Source organism: Periplaneta americana, chromosome 4 (assembly GCF_040183065.1).
Source record: "Periplaneta americana isolate PAMFEO1 chromosome 4, P.americana_PAMFEO1_priV1, whole genome shotgun sequence".
NCBI classification, from domain to species: Eukaryota; Metazoa; Arthropoda; class Insecta; order Blattodea; family Blattidae; genus Periplaneta; species Periplaneta americana.
The window spans coordinates 34,714,508-34,733,432 of NC_091120.1; the positions used below are offsets into that span (position 1 = coordinate 34,714,508).

An 18,925-nucleotide genomic window follows, 5' to 3' on the forward strand; every position below is an offset into this window, starting at 1 on the left:
CGTCACAAGAAGTAACTGGTACATAATTCAATTTCACAATGTCTGCTGGGGATAAGTCCAAGTTAATCTTCACTGTTGATTCACCACTCATCACAGCAACAACCTTTTGTAGTTCTTCATATCCAGGGTTTTTTGAAAGTACAGTGTCCACCTTAGCTCTTACTGCATCTGCAACTTTACCTCTACCACGATTCAGTTGTTCCACAGTACTATTTATAATTTCAAAACTTTCAGATAGTGAAAGGTGCCTATTTTGGAGACTTTTGAGCGTTTTTATGATGCATGAAAATGTATGCTGAATGTGAGCTAAGTCATTCTTCACACTTATGTCACAGGTAACTGTTTTCGCAGTATCAATTGAGACTGCATCTTCAGAGTCCAATGCAAGGAGAACATTGTTAATAGAGTCTATATGTTCGGCATAATATTCAACTGCTTCTAGCCATGTACCCCATCTAGTTAAAATTGGCTTTGGTGGCAATGGAATTTCAGGGTACATTTCTTTCAACACGTTAACTCTACTGGGAGCTTTGAGAAATACTTTTTTCACTGATGAAATCAACAAATCTACTTTAGGGAAATTGTCTCTGACCACTTCTGCCACACGATGAAATGCATGCGCCACACAAGTAAAATGAGTCAATTTAGGATATACAACAGATAATGCTTGTCCAGCTTTGACCATATAAGGGGCAGCATCGCTAATAAAGAATAACACATTATCGTACATAATACCCTTTGGCCACAGGATACCCATAGCTTCGTTGAACAGTTTAACTATAGTTTTGTTATTGCACTTTTCTAGAACATCACAATGTAAAAGAATTCGTTCAGAATATTGTTCACTTAACAAACCGATAACTACATTACCAACAAGTCTACCTTCTTTGTCGGGAGTCTCATCAATGGAAACCCAAATTGAACTATTTTTAATTTCATCTCTTATCTTCTGTATTGTCTCATCGTAGATGGATGGAGCATACGTCTTCCTAAGTGTTGACTCATCCGGGATTGTATGTTGAGTATATTTTTCAAGGAATTCCCTGAAGACCTTATTCTTTAGTTTGTAGAGAGGAATATCAGCAGAGATGAGAGAACGGCACAGGTCGATGTTAAACTCAGATCTTACATTCGATGTTGTTGGTTGTGTTAAAAACAATTGTCTCTGCTTGGAATTTAGTTGTTTGTTGGCCTGATGTTTACTAGTTGTAATGTGTTGTTGCACCAGGAACTTTTGTGTAGATGATACTGCACACTGACACAAATTACAAAATAATATTTTATTGTCAGTTGATAAACCATCTTCTTTAAATTCTGAAATGTAACTTGTTAGTTTTGATTTTAAATTGACTGAATGACGTACTTTTGGCATATTTACCGTCTTTATAGTATGATTTACAAAACTGAACCTATGTGTACTCTGACTGGCATTTAACTGTTGAGCTGCACAACTGAAGTCTGTTAAAAATTTTAAATTAAATTAATACAGTTTTGTAACTTACTTTCCCATTGTTGATAGGACTGCTAATTTTCAAATAACTCTGATGTTAAAGGGATTACTGAACATGTGTTTAAATCTCTATTGTTGAAATGTATTTTTAAAAGTTAATGGAATTTTGTTTTGTTTTATTGTTAAACCTAATATAATATGGACTGTTTTATATGAAATATGGAAAATATATGGAAATTAACGAAAATATGTACTAAACTCTAAAATATGGAAAAATATGGAAAATAAAAGTAGGATTTTTCAACCCTACACATTGTGAAACATAAAGATAATGCAAAATATAAATTATATTAGCTTTATAAGTAAATATGTATTTACATATAAATCCTTTCCCTGGTGATTATCATTTCCTTCCCCTTAATACAAGTAATCTCCTATTTGCTTAACTAACTAATAACTACTGCAGGATTAATGTAAACGTGGTCTGTATGTAACGACGCCTCTTAGCAAAGTACCAAAGATTTGCACAGTGAAAAGAAAAGACTCTATACAGGGTTTTTCATAATTCCTATTACAAACTTCTAGGGTTTGTAGAGGGGACTAAGTAGATAAAGTTTTGATTGGAAACCCATGTCTGGAATTATATCATTTCGATGCAAAATAAGTTTGCTGTATTCTGAGAAAAATGATATGTGATGGCGTGAGACGATGCGGAAAACGTTCGTGATACATGCGTTGTGCATTACCGGTTGTACTGCATGTTTATGAAACTTGGACTCTCACTTTGAGAGAGGAACAGAGGTTATGAGTGTTCGAGAATAAGGTATTTAGAAAAATATCTGGGGCTAAGATGTGTGAAGCTACAAAGGAGACAGACGCAGAACTGTACCCATTTTATTCGTCACCCTACATAATTAGGAATATTAAATCCAGATGTTTGAAATAGGCAGGGCATGTAGTAAGTATGCCTATAGATGAATCCAGAAATGCGTGTAAAATGTTAGTTGGATAGAACTCCGTAGAACTGATTGTAAAAAAAAGACACACGATATCAGGGGACTGCAGAAGTCGCCCTCAGCCCATTCTGTTTGCGTACCGTGAAGTGGGAGATTTTAAATCGAATCAATTTTTTTAATTGGTTATTTAACGACGCTGTATCAATTACTAGGTTATTTAGCGTCGATGAGATTGGTGTTAGCGAGATGATATTTGGCGAGATGAACCTGAGGATTCGCCAAAGATTACCTTGCATTCACATTACGGTTGGGGAAAACCTCGGAAAAACCCAACTAGGTAATCAGCCCAAGCGGGGACCGAACCCGCGCCCGAACGCAACTTCAGACCGGCAGGCAAGCACCTTAACCGACTGAGCCACGCCGGTGGCTGAAATCGAATCGATCTTCAAACTTATTTTGCATCAAAACGATACATTTCTGGACATGGGTTCCTAATCTAAACTTCATCTACTTAGTCTCCTCTACAACCTCTAGAAGTTTAGTTTGTAATAGGAATTATGAAACACCCTGTATACCATTTTCATATTGACAATAAAAATGGAAACCAAAATACGCTGAATCAATCTTCAAACTTATTTTGCATCGAAACGATACATTTCTGGAAATGGGTTCCTAATCAAAACTTCATCTACTTAGTCCCCTCTACAACCCTAACGGCGATATGCATAGATATTTCGCTAGCCCGCGCTACGAGCGTGCTAAACTAGTCCCGGCTATCGAGTGATTACTTGTACAGGATTCAAATCATATCATATCGCTAACACTGGTTTATGAATACGAAAAACGCTGATCATCAACCGGAAACCCGCGCTAAAATGTCTATGAATATGGCCCTAAGGGTGTTATTCATAGACATTTCACTAGCCCCGTTACGAGCGTGCTAAACTAGCCCCGACTTTGCCAGAGGAGGGACGAATTATTCATATCGCTAACATTGGTTTATGAATACGAAAAACGTTAGTTCGCTGAACATCCACCGGAAGCCCGCGCTAAGAATGTCTATGAATATGACCCCTAAAAGTTTAGTTTGTAATAGGAATTATGAAACACCCTGTATACCATTTCCATATTGGCAATATAAATGGAAACCAAAATATGCTGAATCAATCTTCAAACTTATTTTACATCGAAACGATACATTTCTGGACATGGGTTCCTAATCAAAATTTTATGTACTTAGTCCCCCTCTACAAGCACTAGAAGTTTGTAATAGGAATTATGAAACACCCCGTATATCATTTTCATATTGGCAATAAAAGTGGAAACCAAAATACGCTAAAACCTAATTAAAAATACCGTATATATTATTGCATTTTTGTAATGCAAATGGATCTCTCTCTAAAGGAAGTATGTGTACGTAAATGCTGAAAACAGAACTATTATTACAATCACTCTCAAAAGACATATTTCTTCATGTCTGAAACGTGCCTTTAACATTCCACTAATAAATTAAGATATACTTTTCCCGGTTATTTGGTTGCACAACGAAGATACACCGTTTATCATAACATGGTACAAGTACAAGGTAAGTTACTCTCGGGTAATCCTTATGAAAAGGGAATCAAATCTTCTCTCCGGAAACGGCTCTAACCGTGATAACAGTCAAAGTTACGAGCATAGCATATATTTTTTAATGAATTATTTTACGACGCTTTATCAACTGCTATGGTTATTTAGCGTCTGAGTATGGTGAAGGTGATAATGCCGGCGAAATGAGTCCACGGTCCAGCGCCGAAAGTTACAAAGCATTTGCTCTTAATGGGTTGAGGGGAAAACCCCGGAAAAATCTCAATCAGGTAACTTGTTCCAACCAGGATTTGAACCCGGGCCCGATCGTTTCACAGTCAGGCCTGCTAACTGTTACTTCACAGCGGTGGACCGTAGCATTTAATATGATATATCATTGCAGTATAATAAAGTAACATTCACCGTAAGTAAAGATCGTGTCTGATTTATAGGCTATATTTATTGTTTTATTACTATTTTAGTTATATGAACTCTGCATATTCCGTTTATAAACATTTGCAGCTGTTTTATTGCAAATGACTGTTTCATGGAAATACCAAGGTATCGTTCTTTTTATTTCTACATTAATGTATACATTTTTTCGTTTATATTTATTTATTCATTTTGTTGGAAACATGTGTAATTTTCTTCGCGTAACTATATAGTCATTATGTTATTATTTTGATTATATTAATACGTATATTATGATATTGTTAAATCTTTTTCTTTCAGTTGTTTCATTTATGCAAATGTAGGTACTTATTCCAAGTTTTTTTACATTAATATATTTTATACGTTTATGTTGAACACCACTCCAGATTATGTACTGTGTAACTTCATTATTATTATTATTATTATTATTATTATTATTATTATTATTATTATTATTATTACTACTACTTTAATACAGTGCTTCTCAAACTGGGGTTCGTGGTGTAATATCAAAACAATCACTAGTACTAAAGGAACAAAACATTTTCTGAGAACAATTATTATTGATACTTACATTAGAAGCACATTTTATATGATATTGAATTGTTAAAACATTTATTAAAAACTGCAGTCAAATTTCCACTTTTTATGTGTTGGATTTATTTCACATTTAAAAGCTTGTCTATATATGAATCTACACACGAAAGCAGACGGTAACAGAGAATTTCTATATTCAGTTTTCAACGCTACCAGACATGAAAAGCCCTTTTCATATAGGTAAGATATGGCTAAAAGGGAATAATATTTTATGCGGTTAAAGGGATTTTACTTTAAAGACTTCTGTGGCTAAATTTCCGTAATCACTTTGACGGGGAAACCAAAACTCATCTAAATCTTTCAATGTAAGTATAGCCTAGTTGTAGTATTTCATCAGCTTTAGTTCGATGGTTGGTTGTGGATCTCAAATGGTAAATTCGCATCTGCAAAGGATTGTGTTTTTCGCACGGCGGGAGGAGGGTCCCGAAGTATTACCTACCCTATTTGTATTTATTTTATTTTTTGGGGGATAGTGTTACTACGGAGTTTGAGAAACATTGTCTTAATATGTTAAATTTAATTTTCGACATGCTCAAGAGCTTTTCTTTAAATGTTTTTCGCAACTACTAACCACTATAGGCCTACATTAGATAGGGAACAACGAAGGAAAAAGTTGAATGAACAACATTATTATTATTTTCTTTATTTTAGTGGGTTATTTTACGACGCTTTATTAACATCTTAGGTTATTTAGCGTCTGAATGAGATGAAGGTGATAATGCCGGTGAAATGAGTCGGGGTACAGCACCGAAAGTTACCCAGCATTTGCTCATATTGGGTTGAGGGAAAACCCCGGAAAAAACCTCAATCAGGTAACTTGTCCCAAACCGGGAATCGAACCCGGGTCACCTGGTTTTGCGCCAGACGCTCTAACCGTTACTCCACAAGTGTGGACTATTATTATTATTATTATTATTATTATTATTATTATTATTATTATTGTCTTTCAAATATGTTGCCAATTTATGTTCCCAAACCTTGGCTCCCCTCATCTTGAATCACTGGCTACACAATTAGTATGCTAAAACATTCATTAGAACGTTTAATTTTTGACGTGTTTAATGGTTTTCTTCACTGTAACTCATTAATCTTTTGCAGTGGCGGCTCGTGAACTTGTGGATTGGGGGCGCTGCAGTAGATTCTGGTATATACAAATTTCACTTCAATCTTCTCCGCAAGGGAAAGTTGAGAAAAATTAATATTCTGTAATTCACACACACTCATGTTTGCACATTTGCACTAGTTATAAGTTACGTTACTAAGATGTCACACCAGAGCAACACTCGGATATACTAATGGTCAACAATTTTCTAAAACTGGAAAAGAAGTCTCTTTCGTATTTTACATGCTATATCAAAAGGATTCTACTCGCTCAAACATTTTGAGTTAAGGAGGCTGGATATATAATAATAAGGCAAAAGAGGATATTGATTTCGTTACATTAACTCGATAAGATTCTACAACAATAAATATGTGAAGAGAAAATAAACATTTTGTCATTAAGTTTCACGGGAATAGAGAATCTACTTGACATAGCATTACAATAGCTGTGTGGGAGGGGAGGAAAGATCTTCCCTTGTAGCCTGGTTCTGCAAGCCACTGCAGCGAAATATAGGTTTTAAACACCGGCAGTTTCCCTCTGCTTCCCTTCACCTCTCTACCCCCTTACCGTGCAAGACACACTATCTATGAGCTGTCCCACCCTGCAGATCCCAGGACGACTTTGAATGCAGTGTCAATTCCAATACAGTCGATGCGCAAAAATATTATGCATCAGATAATAGTACATATTCCCGGCCAGATGAAATATAAAGCAATTTACTTAAAAAAAGCTATAAAAATTATTCTACAAATTAAAATAAAAAATTATTTTTATTTTCTTGACAAAGCAGGGAGTGCTGCAGCTCCGCAGCTCTTATGGGCGAGCCGCCCCTGATCTTTTGTAAACAGTTACATTTATGTTATTTCTTTACAATTTCCTCAGGCTGTGGATATTTTAAAAAGGGAAATGATAATACACAATTTATCAATCGTTTGTGCGAGATCGTGCGTATTTGCTTGTTTTCCGCACAGAACCAATATACGGTAAGTGTGAAATACCACATTTAGTATTCCCAACGTAACAGACATAACAATTTCCCCCTTCTTACCGCTTAAGCGGACATTCATTTTACTGCTTTAGGCTTTTAACATATTATTTTTACAGACGTTTAACATAGTAATAATTATAAATTGGAAACTTACCACTGCATTTTCACCTAAATTGCAATGTTAATTACCGTTTTTAAATATCTGCAAAAATTAAGTAAAGTCTACTACTCCACGAAACTTATTGCATTCCTGATACAAGTAACATTAAGGAAGCCGTGAAAAAATCAACAAGATTCCAGATGCCGATGTTATTACTGCAATATGTTATATAAATGATATTGTTAAAATATTAAAATGAAAAATAAATAATTACATAACCTTACCGTTTGTTTTAAGTTCGCATTTATAGACGGGGGGGGGGAGACAGACGTATATCACGGCCTGCTGGAGTATAGTAAACACAGAAAACATTTTATAGCAACAATGTTGAAGAAAGATATTTTGGTTTTCCTAAGTTGCCGTCATTAAACAGAAACCAAGATGGAGATTTCATTGCAACTAATTAGAAATTAGTATTTCAGGTATGTAATAAACGATCTTCGCACAAAATAATGTACGATACACGAGCGGTATGTTTGTTTTCATGTTCTCGGAAATTTTCGCTTTTTCAATCTTTTCCTCGAACATGAAAACGTCAACATGCCGCTCTTGTAACGCATATTACTATTAATAGGCCTATATCCCACCCGAACATATTGATAACTATGAAAAAACCTGACATTAAACGCTAATCTAAATCGCAGTTTTAAGCATGACGCGAAACCTGTCTGCTTCATTTGCACAGGTGGTGTGTGTGTGTGTGGGGCTCTGAAGTTAACAACGGCCGCCTTGCAAACAAGAGCACAGCAGGTCATGACCGATTCGTCTCTGTTTATTATGATCGCTGAGCACCCGAGCAGGGTTGTCATACGTACGACTACAGTCGTACGCATACGACTATTTTGACTCATTGTACGAGGTACGACCGCACTCTATGTCGTACGCACTTTTGTACGACTATTTCACTGAAGGGAAAAAATAATTGGAACTTATAATGTTGGTCTATAATTAAAATTAAATGTATGGTTAATTCGTCCCTTTTAGACAAGTTTTCTTCATTTAATATGTCCTGGACTAATATGAAATAAACATCCTTTTAAGGGGGGGGGGATGCTTTGAAAATCGATCTGTAACTATCCTTGCCATGCAAGTCATACTTTGTCATCTTGAGCTCTAGGTTTCACGTAGACGGCGCAGTTATATCAAAGTAATACGAGTTTAATTTTATTAACTTCCTTGTTTGTTCGATAAAGGAAATCTTTTATAATTAAATAGTACCGCAGTAGCATTAAGAAGTCTAAACGCACCGACATTATAGAGGTGTCGGGTTTGAGTCGACTGTAGATGAATTAATTTGATATAATTTTCAGCCGTCTCATTTATTGGCCTATATGCCGCCGCGCCGGCTAAAAATCAAATTTCTGCTCACTTTAAATATAAGAAATTTGTTTCTAACCAAGCGTCATCGTGCACGCCTTACTACGATGACAGTGTTGATGATGAAGAAATGGTTGGTGATTTGTTTCAATGCTCAATGTCATTGTGGATGTGAGCTATAATTAGTAGTATTTTTAATTGGAACCAAAATTTACTGGTTGATATATTTATTTTGCGATTCTTTATCAACTGCGTACTGACATGAAGGTGATAATGTCCGTGAAATGACTCCAGCGCCGAAAGTGAACCAGCATTTGCTCTTAATGGGTAGAGGGAAAACCTGGAAACAACGTCAACCAGATAACTTGTCTCATCCGGGATTTCAACTCTGGCCCGCTCGTTTCACAGTGAGACGTGCTAACCATTACTACACAGAGGTGGACTAGAAGAATATTAGGAAGTTGAGAAATGTACGACAATTTTATGCTGAAGTACGACAATTTTTATAAGTTAGTACGACGGTTTCGATTCCTTTATCTGGCAACCCTGCACCCGAGCCTGCGGGACACGCAGTCGAGACCAGTACTATCCTATACACTACTTTCAAAACACTGCACTTACGTAACAAGCAGCACTCGTTGCTCCTGAAGATGAGCGTATTCCAGAAATGCGGAGATCACTTCAAAGGCTCAAAACACTGTAAGAGGGTAACTTTCCAAACACGCAGTTGCACGAGAATAGAAAGTCACTTCGTCACTTCTCAGCAGGCACAAGTAGAGTACAAACTAGCAGGACATGATGTAAAACAAGACTGTCCAAATATCACAAATCGACACGCGATGTTTTGCAATATAAAAAACGTGTTCGTTATTTTATACGAGTCCGCTGTGATTTCTTTCCGAACTGCGAATTAATTAGCACTTGATGTCGGCACCTCGTAACAGAAAACCAACAGCAACAGGAGATAACGCTTCCGTCCGTCACGCCAGTCCGGTCGGAAAGTGTTGACTACATACCTCGTAGCAGCGAACCTGGGCAGCTACCCCGTTGACTGGCGACCGCACTGAAGGACGAGCTTCGACCAACTCTGAGCCACTGCGAGCGCCGTGGTCTTATGTAGTGTGTACTAGAGGAGGAGCGTCTTTGATGAATGGATAAAGTGTACTTACGTCATTACGCCCCGTCTTTATAAAACAAGATTTCGAGTAAAATGACAATGCACACCTCATCGTCATGCGGTTTCTGAATTTCCGTGCTCTGTTCTTCGTTGTTGGACTTTAGAGTGTCTCGTGCGAAGACTTTGTACTTCTTGAGCTCAACATTATTTTTCGTAACCAGGACAAGTATCAAGTAGTCTTCACGGAAAATATTACAGCACTGCGAAATTAAATTTTTGTTTTGCGGCACAGGGTTGAACAGTTCTCTAAGCCTAATTTTGATGTACTGAATTGAAATCTGCTTTTCATTTTTTCGTATCACTTACGGTTCTTTTGTCATGCGGAAAAAATATATAATTTTTTTAGCAATTTCTAATTTTTAAGTACCGTACGCTTTAAAATGCGTGGAACACTGTAAAACATGATGATGTAACAATTTAAAATAAATCACGAAATTTCCAACATAGCCTACCTTGGGAGAACCATTTTGTCATTCGCTTCGTTGAAAACGAACTCTGAGTTGGAAAATATCTGTGGTCCTGACGGGGTTACTTACTAATGATAATAATAATAATAATAATAATAATAATAATAATAATAATAATAATAATAATACTTACTTACTGGCTTTAAGGAACCCGGAGGTTCATTGCCGCCCTCACATAAGCCCACCATTGGTCCCTATCCTAAGCAAAATTAATCCATTCTCTATCATCATATCCCACCTCCCTCAAATCCATTTTAATATTATCTTCCCATCTACGTCTCGGCCTCCCTAAAGGTCTTTTTCCCTCCGGCCTCCCAACTAACACTCAATATGCATTTCTGGATTCGCCCATACGTGCTACATGCCCTGCCCATCTCAAACGTCTGGATTTAATGTTCCTAATTATGTCAGATGAAGAATACAATGCGTGCAGTTCTGTGTTGTGTAACTTTCTCCATTCTCCTGTAACTTCATCCCTCTTAGCCCCAAATATTTTCCTAAGCACCTTATTCTCAAACACCTTATTCTCTCAAAGTGAGAGTCCAAGTTTCACAACCATACAGAACAACCGTTAATATAACTGTTTTATAAATTCTAACTTTCAGATTTTTCGACAGCAGACTGGATGATAAAAGTTTCTCAACCGAATAATAACAGGCATTTCCCATATTTATGCTGTGTTTAATTTCCTCCCGAGTATCATTTATATTTTTTACTGTTGCTCCCAGATATTTGAACTTCTCCACCTCTTCAAAAGATAAATCTCCCATTTTTATATTTCCATTTCGTACAATATTCTGGTCACAAGACATAATCATATACTTTGTCTTTTCGGGATTTACTTCCAAACCTATCTCTTTACTCGCTTCCAGTAAAATTCTCCTGTTTTCCCTAATCGTTTGTGGATAAACATGATGATATAACAGTTTAAAATGAATCACGAAATTTCTAATATAGCCTACCTTGGGAGAACCATTTTCTCATTCGCTTCGTTGAAAACGAACGCTGAGTTGTAAAATATTTGTGCTCCTGACGGGGTTATCTCTTTTTAAACACCATAGTAGTCAGCCATCATGGAGACGTCCCATCGACTCTGGTATAGATGAACGAACCCCGTTGTACCACTGCAGTGCATCTTGCATTTTCTGCGGATGTTTGACATATGAGCCGTTCAGAGCAAAAGTGGTGTAAGTCAAAATTGGATAATGAGGTTTAAAGTAAAAATTATGTAAAATACAGCGCAAAGTAGCAATTAATATGTCGTTCTTACTATACACTGACTACTAATAGTTTAAATAAAGTGAATATTAATAGTAATTAACGACATGATAGTAGAACAAGTAATGTATTTCAAATATCTAGGTTTCAACGTGGGATATAATACAGGGAGAGACATCAATGATAAGTTACAAAGATTCCAACATATATGTGGAACTCTAAGAAGAACCCTGAATGGAAGGGTTAGAAAGGAGACTATCTTAAAGTTCTGCAACATAATGGCGATCCTAACCCTTCTGTACGGATCTGAATGTTGGACGTTGACTCAACAACTAAAAAAGAGACTGGACGCAGCCGAGGTGCGTTTTTTAAGAGCGGTGGCGGGATATCGACTTATTGATCAAAGACGAAGTGAGGATATAAGAAGAGACTTGCAGATGGAAGATATCATTTCCAGAATAAAAAACTATCAGATAAAATGGTTGGAACATGTGGAAAGAATGAATCAAGATCGATTCCCAAGAGTATTATTGAATTATTATCCCAAGGACAGAAGAGATCAAGGACGTCCATGTAAACGATGGAGAGATCAATTTTAATTAACATTGAATAATTTTAGTATTTTAAGCTGTAAATTTTTATATTTTATAAAAACTCAACACAATTATAATATATCACTTTAATATTTCACCTAAGCACAATAGTTGAAGCCGGAACAGGCCAAAGGCCTAAGCCATGCTGTTGATGATGATGATGATGATGATGAATATTAATTGCTACTTTGCGCTGTATTTTACAGAATGTTTACTTTAACCCTCATTACCCATTTTTGACTTTCACCACTTCTGCTCTGAACAGCTCATATGATATATAGATGTAGAGCAAAATGTTTGTCCCGATCTCCTAATTTTATTTTTAAATAGGCCAGACACAAATCCTTAATCAATGGGATAATGTTTCTTTACAGCCTACATCTAAACACCGCTTATAAGGAAATTCTTTAACATCATAAAAATCGTTTCCCTTTCGTTGATGAAGAATTTTCCTCCCTTTAAAGACATCAAGAGCGGTTTGATAAGTTTATTTTTAAAAAGTTCAATCAATATGATTTACCTATATTATGCAATTTTTTTTATTTGCTATGACATCTCAACTGGATATTAACCTTTCCGCCTTTTCGGCATCATCAGATATTTTAAAAGGACGAAATCTAAACTTAATCCATTAGACCATACATAGTAATGTGCATGACAATCGATTAAGTTTAGATTTCGTTCTTTTAAATGTCTGATGATGCCGAAAAGGCGAAAACTTTAATATCCAGTTGAGATGTCATAGCAAATAACAAAATTTGCAAAATATAGATAAATCATATTGATTAAACTTTTTAAAAATAAACTTACCAAATTGAATAGATTTATCTGAAACAAAAATGAATTGTAAAATCAAGGACTGTGTTTTTACGACCAAAATTTTGGTATTTTGACTATTCACATTCTCCATAGACAAAAGATTTTTGACGGGGAACGTATAATTGATTTATTTTATTGGGTTATTTTACGACGCTGAATCAACATCTAGGTTATTTAGCGTCTGAATGATATGAAGGTGATAATGCAGGTGAAATGAGTCCGGGGTCCAGCACCGAAAGTTACCCAGCATTTGCTCGTATTGGGTTGAGGGAAAACCCCGGAAAAACCTCAACCAGGTAACTTTCCCCGACCGGGATTCGAACCCGGGTCACCTGGTTTCGCGGCCGTTACTCTACAGGTGTGGACCGTATAATTGAAATAATTGTAAAAAAAAACATAAAAAATAAGCTTATTCAAAGCTGCATGTTACCCTTTACTCAACATTTTGTTGTGCATGCTTCTTGGTGGACGTTGTTGGGTATAGTTATGCTCCACGCCACAGTTTTCATTACCTTACGCTTATTTTGTTTCTATTCTGCAGGCTTAGCAATTTTTTCAAACGAATTTCACAATAAATGAATGAATGACTGAATGAATGAATGAATGAATGAATGAATGGATGAATGGATGAATAAATAAATAATTAAATTAATTAATTAATTAATGCATGAGTGAATAAATAAATGAATAATGAATAAATAAATAAGTAGATAAATAAATAAATTAATTAATTAATGCATGAATGTATAAATAAATAAATAAATAAATAAATAAATAAATCAAACCCGATTCATTCGAAACTTCCTTCAGCTGACGAGTGCCCTCCATTTTCCAGACTTGTCAACCCAGTGACTTTGCAAAAACACACGATTTCAAGTCGGCACTGCCGACAACGAAACAATGACATGGTACATTGTTACATGGGAACGAAGGATGAAGACGTCACAAACGTGTATAAAGACATGAACTTGGTCTATTTCTCCTTGGTGGAAGGTCACTCTGCCTCAGCACAGCTGACATCTGAAGAAATCTCTATTTCGCAAAACAGGCGATTTTGACTGTTGTTTTATTTGGGACCTCAATTGAAGACAATGATGATTCGTCGATTGAGATACTTCACGACTTACTGAAAGACAAAATAATTGTAAAAGAAAATGATTTGGCGTTAATTTCCGTCAAGTCTAGGTTTTTCTGTGTGACACGATACAAAAACTAGCAACACCCACAAACTTCCTTTGCGATAAGGTCAGGGATATGCAGTCCGCTGAAGAAAAGGTCAACTCAGTATCTACTAGGTTCAAAAGCACAAATGCTAAAATAAAAAAACAAATTTCAAATCATGAAAACATAGGATATAAAATATGTAAAATTTCTCAAGATTTGGACGTGAAACTGTAAGTGAAATTGTCCAAACAAGGATTTAAACCCGAGTCCATTCATTTAACAATCCGACATCTACCTACTCTACAGCGATAAATTACGTTTACAGTTAATCTGAACAGTTTTTATATTTGTCTATCTGCTGTGACATAAATAGACTATAATGGCTATATGCATTCAATCTGGGGGATGTTTCTACTAGAACTCATTAATAATAATTCCCATTTTAGAAATAAAAATTCATTCATTCATAGTTTTCTGTCCGAGGGCAGGTTTTTCACTGCAAACCCAGCATTCTCCAATCTTTCATATCTTCTGTCTTCTTCTTAGTCTCCCCATACGATATAATATCTTAATGTGTCTATCATCTGATATCTGATATCTCCTTCTGGCCCGAACTCTTCTCCCGTTCACCATTCCTTCCAGTACATCCTTCAGTAGGCAGTTTCTTCTTAGCCAGTGACCCAGCCAATTTATTTTTCTCTTCCTGATCAGTTTCAGCATCATTCTTTCTTCACCCACTCTTTCTAGCATAGCTTCATTCCTTATTCTCTCTGTCCATTTTACACGTTCCATCCTTCTCCATATCCACATTTAAAAAGCTTCCAGTCATTTCTGTTCACTTCGTCGTAATGTCCAAGTTTCTGTCCCATAAAATGGCGCACTCCACACAAAGCACTTCACTAGTCTCTTCCTTAGTTATTTTTCTAGAGATCCGCAGAAAATGCTCCTTTTCCTCTTAAAAGCTTCCTTGGCCATTGCTATCCTCCTTTTGACATAATGACAGCAGTTCATGTCACTGCTTACAGTACAGCCCAAGTAGCCTATTTGAAGCTAATTAAAAACTATCCTTTTTAAAATGTTTAATTTTTAACTCAATATTTCGGAGAAGGCTGTATAAAATATACAGAGTGAACCATAAGTAGTGTTATTAATTTCAGGGAGTTATTCTTTGACATATTTCAAACAAAAAAATATTAATACAATTTTGCTCGTTTTTCCTTGCTTTTCGAGAAAAAAAATTGTTTTGTATGAAACATTTCGTAGCGTGTTTTGAGAAAGCCATTGATTTATTTCCCAATATGCTGAGTCAATTTAAGAGAGTTGTGTATTACGATAATAAGTAGACTTCGTGGAATTTCCACGAGAATGTGCACGCAGTATAGACTGTATGAGAAGGGAGCGTGCAACGGATGAATTATGCCTCTGATGTAAACATTGAGCAGTATACTGCGGTTACAATAAAACCTGTATCCTGCATTCAAGAAATATAATGAATGATCATTGAAGTAGGAAATGTCTAAACATATAAATACACAATTATTTTGTAGTGAGATATATTAACTCTTAAAATTTAATGTAAGATACTCACATCATTTTTGAATACGCGCATGTGCATTGCAGTGAACAGTTACGTACATTTTGAGCGACTGCAAAGTAACCTCCTCCGATGGTCACTTAAACAGTTGTTATTTTGGGAATATGTACGTTCAACATCACACGATGTAATACGTCACTACTTTTTAGTACACCAACTTCAGATGTCTTGTCGTGACCTGATGGTACATCATTTATAATATGAATTTGTGAATAGGCAGAATTTTTAGCAATAATGTTTCTCAACTTATATTTCACTTTTTCTGAAATTAATGAATTGTTGTTTTGGATAACGGTTTGTGATACTTTATCCACTATATTAAGGGCTTCTGAGAGTTGTAGTTTAGACGATTCTAACAGGATGATGCTTTTGGACACGATTTTAAAATTAGAATCAATGAACAGAATATCTTCCAATAGCTGTTCAGAAGGCAATGATTTTACAGCAGCAACAGCGGAACTGTCTGTGCTATACAATTCATCAATTACCTCCATTATTTTGCCGTAATGTTCTGCATAATAATTAACAGCATCCAACCACGTTTCCCAATGGGTCAAGACTGGCTGCGGGGGTAAGGGTATTCCAGGGGCAATTATTTGGAACAACAACACTCTCATTGTAGTATGTTTGATTGAATTCTTGTCTGCACTGAACAAATGTTAAGCTTTGACTATTCTAACCACAATAATGCAAGAACAAGTGCTTACATAAATATACATTAGCTGTAGCTGCTTTATCTATTTGGACCGGTCACATCTCTTAACATGAACTGCTTATACTACGAGACCGGCAAGTCGCCCACCTCCTCTATACTACCGTACATCGGCAACCTGATTGCATGCTGCGTGTGGCAATTCAACGAAGTCTAATAATAAGTAATTGAAATAATTTTAGTTTTGTCCTTTAAATGTGCAGAAATTTGATCCGAATAAATGTAGCTTTAAGTTGTGCAAAGGAATTTTAAAATGTTACATTTATTCGGATCAAATTTATGCATATTTAAAGGACAGAACTAAAATTATCATAATACACTGCTCTCTTAAATTGACTGAGAATATTGGGAATTACATCAATGGCTTTCCCAAAACACCCTATGAAATCTTTCATATAAAACAATTTCTTTTTCGAAAAGGAAGCAAAACGATTAAAACTGTATTAAACGTTTTTGTTTGAAATAAATAAAAAAATAACCGCTTCAAATTAATGACATTACTTACGGTTCATCCAGTATAATCAGACAGGAAAGCAGTGTCCATAACATATCCATTTCAAGCTTGAAAACAATATCTTTCTTGCACACATTTCTGAGTCCCGCGCTGTGGCGTCGTGGTCTAAGGCATCCTGCCTAGGACTCGCGTTACGGAAAGCGCGCTGGTTCGAGTCCTCATGGGGGAAGAAATTTTCTCATAAAATTTCGGCCAGTGTATGGGACCGGTGCGCACCCAGCATCGTGATGTACTTGGGGGGCTACGACAGGTAGCGAAATTCGGTTGCGAATACCAGCTATAACGACTGAGGAGATCATCGTGCTAACCACACGATACCTCCATTCTGGTTGGATGATCGTTCATCTCTGCTTCGGCATGTGGGCGTGAGGTCAGCAGCCGGCTGGTGTAGGTCTAGGCCCTTCACGGGCTGTAGCGCCACGGATTATTATTATTATTATTATTATTATTATTATTATTATTATTATTATTATTATTATTACACATTTCTGAATTACGCTGATAATGTTGTTTTAGTTGGTTATTTAAACACGCTGTATCAACTACTAGATTATTTAGCATGGTGATAGCAAAATTGTGTTTCGCGAGGTGAGATTTCAGCATAAATTATTCATCTTACGGTTGGGAAAAACTCGGAAAATATCCAGCCAAAGCGTGAACCGAACCCACGCCCGACCGAATCTCCAGATCAGGAGGAAAAAGAACTATCGCTTCAGCTGCTGTACGTTGGTGAATTATTGCTCTCCTGAGTTTATTACTTCACTTTCCTATCTCTTTCTACACTTTAAATTCATAGTTCAGTTTACATTTATTATATTGTCTCATAGCAGGGTTCAAACAGGCCTGAAAAGTCAGGGAAAGTAACGAACATTTTTAATTGTCAGGAAAATAAGGGTGAGTATTGAAAGTATGCTAAAAATCATGGAAATCAGTTCAGGTTTGCAGAAACGTCAAGACTGTCGTCATTGGATTCAAGTATAATTTTCTATCAGCCAGAACAAGGAAAACTGAGGTTCAACACGCTACTGGAAGCATTCTATTCAAACAATAGAATTATTACAAATTGTGTTGCAGAAAAGACGAAAGTGCAATATGCTTTGCTTTATAAAGAAGTTCACTGCACTTTAGAAATGGTCTCAAAAACATTATTAGTAAATGGCTGTACTTTTAGAAGAATTTACGAATTCTTTTCTTCAATATTGCTTGGGAATCATATTCAGAATTGTGGTAGGTTATCAAGTTAAGTATTGTATTTTCCCATGGAAATGCAACAGTAGAAAATGGTTTCTCCATAAATGGCCTCTTCGTAGAAAATTTACACGAAAAAAGTCTCATTGCATAGAGAACAGTAGAAAAATGCAATTAAGTGCTATTAAAGAGTACAGCAAGTTCCAATAAGCAATGGAATTTCGATATTAGAACTGCTCGGAGAAGATATGAAGAATATCGTCAAGAATCAAGAAAAAATAAAAAAAAGTTGATGAAAGAAAAGTTACGTTGGAGATAAAAAAAGCTAGAAGAGGAAATGAAGATATTAAAATTACAAGCCATGAAAGAGGAGTAGGCTTGCTTACTTATTTACTTACTCACTGGCTTTTAAGGAACCCGCAGGTTCATTGCCGCCCTCACATAAGCCCGCCATCGGTCCCTATCCTGTGCAAGATTAATCCACTCTCTATCATCATATCCCACCTCCCTCAAATCCATTTTAATATTATCCTCCCATCTACGTCTCGGCCTCCCCAAAGGTCTTTTTCCCTCCGGTCTCCCAACTAACACTCTATATGCATTTCTGGATTCGACAATACGTGCTACATGCCCTGCCCATCTCAAACGTCTGGATTTAATGTTCCTAATGCAACACTGTTACAGTATTTAATCATAGTAGTAATTTAGGCCCAAGAATATGTAACAAATTTATATTTAAATATCCTAATCTTGTCAATTCTAATAGTTCTAGTATTAAATTAAAAAATTTATGTATGGATTTTATAAAAATTTAAAAATTGTAAATTTAAATTTATATACTATAATTGCACAGTAGACATAAGACAAATTGTATTGTATACTTATTAATTTCAATTCAGGAATCCGCCCCT

General features: G+C 36.0%; 1 protein-coding gene across 3 annotated transcripts in view; it reads right to left on the reverse strand.

Moving 5' to 3' along the window:
* The window catches only part of LOC138697692 (sodium-coupled monocarboxylate transporter 2), a 340,251-nt gene that overhangs the window by 141,134 nt on the left and 180,192 nt on the right, over positions 1 to 18,925 (reverse strand). The window contains exon 1 of one of the 3 annotated variants that reach the window (XM_069823161.1): positions 9,585 to 9,703. The exons of 1 other annotated variant lie outside the window; for it this stretch is intronic. The gene's annotated coding sequence lies outside the window, so the exon portion shown is untranslated. Of the gene's footprint in view, positions 1 to 9,189; positions 9,704 to 18,925 lie in introns of those variants that run through there. One more of the 3 variants, XM_069823159.1, reaches the window with a different exon arrangement.